The sequence below is a fragment of the Mirounga leonina genome, unplaced genomic scaffold (assembly GCF_011800145.1).
Source record: "Mirounga leonina isolate KUSES-001 unplaced genomic scaffold, KU_Mleo_1.0 Mir_82, whole genome shotgun sequence".
Lineage (NCBI taxonomy): Eukaryota > Metazoa > Chordata > Mammalia > Carnivora > Phocidae > Mirounga > Mirounga leonina.
This window is the reverse complement of record NW_023270825.1, coordinates 18,879,130-18,881,994: the sequence shown is the minus strand read 5'-3', so window position 1 is coordinate 18,881,994 and position 2,865 is coordinate 18,879,130. Positions and strand designations below refer to the sequence as shown.

The 2,865-nt window shown below is 49.9% G+C and overlaps 1 pseudogene; it reads right to left on the bottom strand.

The window, feature by feature from the left end:
• Positions 1-311: 311 nt before the first annotated feature.
• Positions 312-1,705, bottom strand: LOC118002499 (annotated as a pseudogene).
• Between the last annotated feature and the right edge of the window lie 1,160 nt (positions 1,706-2,865).

Genomic DNA, 2,865 nt, shown 5'->3' with positions numbered 1-2,865 from the left:
AAACTCTAAGACAAAATGGGAGGCTAGAAGAAGCCTGACCATGGTAGGGAGCATCTGCTTCCTCCCTTCTTGACCCTTAGAGTGGGTCAAGCCCCACAGTCTGGTGCATGAGAGAAGGTGCTGGGCCTAGGTGGGGCCTGGGGTGGGGAACAGGGGGTGCACAGGTTAGAAGAGAGGAAAGAGATCCATTGTCCCTTTGGGCTAAGTTCAGGTTTGGGACCAGTGAGTGGGGGCACCAGGCCCACAATCTATGCAGGTTCGGTCCCCACCGGGCCATGACCTGGGCGGAAGTCAGCAGTCACAGTCAGCAGTCATAAGTGTAACTTATGGGTTTTAACGTGCTGGAGCTTCTCACATAGCTACAGGAAGGAGGGCCTCGGGGCAGAGTCCAGGTGCCTGCAGTTCTTTTTTTTTTTTTTTTAAGATTTTATTTATTCATTTGACAGAGACACAGCGGGAGAGGGAACACAAGCAGGGGGAGTGGGAGAGGGAAAAGCAGGCTCTGCCGAGCAGGGAGCCCAATGCGGGCTCCATCCCAGGATGGATCATGACCTGAGCTGAAGGCAGACACTTAACGGCTAAGCCACCCAGGCGCCCCTGTGCCTGCAGTTCTTCCTGACCTTGGGCCTGCAGCTGGGCAGCCCTGGGGGCATCTGTCTTGTAACCCTTCACCTGAGGGACAAGGTCCTTCAGGGAAATTCTTGGACAAGGCGCTCTCTCAAAGGAGTAGATTTCCCAGAGAAAGATTCCAAAACTGTATGTTCCAGACTTGGTGGAGAATTTCTTCTCTTTCAGGGCTTCTGGGACTGTCCACTTGACCTGAAGCTTGCCTGTGTCTTGCAAGCTAGTGGCCTTTTTGGTGAGGTGGAAGTCACTGACCTTGGCCACACTGTCCTTGGCTGCAACATGCTGGTGTCCAAGGACAAAGTAGTTGTCCTCCAGGTATTTCATGGCCTTTCAGATTTCTAGTGAGGATTTGAGGAGATGTCTGCGAGGCAGATAATCCACCAGGCTCCCTTGACCATGTGCTCAGTGACGATGTAGTGCCTGCCTTTCTCCTACAGGAACCTTTCCCACTCAGAAACTGGGCCTGCTTGCTGTGGCCAAACCGTGTCGTGACCCAGGATTCAGCCGGGAAGGCCTGGGCAGTGGCATCATTCTTCACGCACTGAACAGCGACTTTTTTCCTGCAGTAACCGCCCAGCACCCATATTGGTTTTCAATCTCCCCCTGACCCCTCCACCCCACCTCCCCAGCCCAGGGGTCTGCAACAGCTTCAGGTCATTGTTCAGTGCCCAGATGCAGGGGAAGAGCTCCTCCAGGGCCATGTGCCATCCATGGCCTGTGGCTTCATGAGGCGAGTGCAGAGTCCATCTGCATGTGAGGTGTGGTCTCCACCAGCTGCATGAGCTCCTCGAACTGCCCCTCGTTGTCAGTGCCGAGCGTGCTAGCGTGTATCACATTGCAGTAAGGCCCACCTTGCCATCACACATCACACAGTGTGTAGCCCAATCCAGGGGAGGCCAGGCTCTCCTGCACTGGGATGGGCCTGTCTCTGGTAGGCACAGAGCTGCCTCCAACCACTGGGCACAGCAGATGCTCTAGGTGGTGCTGCAGCTCAGCCAGGGGCTCCACCTCCTTCGATGATGCCTGGGGGCCAGGCCAGGGGCAGGGCTGCCCCCCACTTACCATCAACCATCACCATGGAGGGGGAACAGAACTGAGTTCATTATATCCCTGGAGTCCTTACTGGTTAACCTGGCCTGTGCCAAGGCCTGGCTGGGACTGCTCTCCTCCTGGCCCCAGCTTCCTCTGTGGTGGCCTGGCCTAAGAAAGGAGCCATGCGCTCATGGCTTGGTCATATGGCATGCAGCAGGGGCTAGAGCTGGTCCCACCTCCGTGTCTGTGATGCCCAGGGCAAAGAGAAAATCTGCTGGAGTAACTTTCGGAAGGGTGGGGAGAGCTTACCAAAATGTTGATTTCAAAAACAAAATTACATATGGCATTCCATTTATATATCTTTTTCTGTTAGTCAGGTTTCAGCTATAGGAATATATATTTGAAGATATATTTTATATATAATAAGAGACAGCTGTGATATATAACAAGACATAAGACTCGGGTATGAAACTGAATTGAAATATTTCAAAACAGAGGGTTCAGTCGTTAAGCGTCTGCCTTCGGCTCAGGTCATGATCCTGGGGTTCTGGGATCGAGCCCTGCATTGGGCTCCCTGCTCAGCTGGAAGCCTGCTTCTCCCTCTCCCACTCCCCCTGCTTGTGTTCCTGCTCTCGCTATCTCTCTCTGTCTGTCAAATAAATAAATAAAATCTTTAAAAAAAAAGAGAAATATTTCGAAATAAAATACGAGGAAAACTTAGTTTATCATAAAAACTTGGAAAGATTACTAAGTGAATTTTGTGGTTTAAATGTCTTGAAAATGTAATTCATACATGCTAATACACGTCTAATTCATCTATAGGCAGGGGATTTGAAATATAAGCTAATTCTTATCATGGAATTATTAAAATGTCTTTTATTAAAAAATGGTCATTTTTAAAGCGACATTAAACTTTCATCCTCCCCAAAATTGTTGTAATTTTATTTTTTTAATTTTTTAGAAGATTTTATTTATTTATTTGACAGAGAGAGAGCAAGAGAGGGAACACAAGTAGGGGGAGTGGGAGAGGGAGAGGGAGAGAAGAAGGCTTCCCGCCGAGCAGGGAGCCCGATGCGGGGCTTGATCCCAGGACCCTGGGATCATGACCTGAGCCGAAGGCAGACGCTTAATGACCAAGCCACCCAGGCGCCCCAAAATTGTTGTAATTTTAAATGTGATGGTTTAAAATTTATTAATGGAATAATA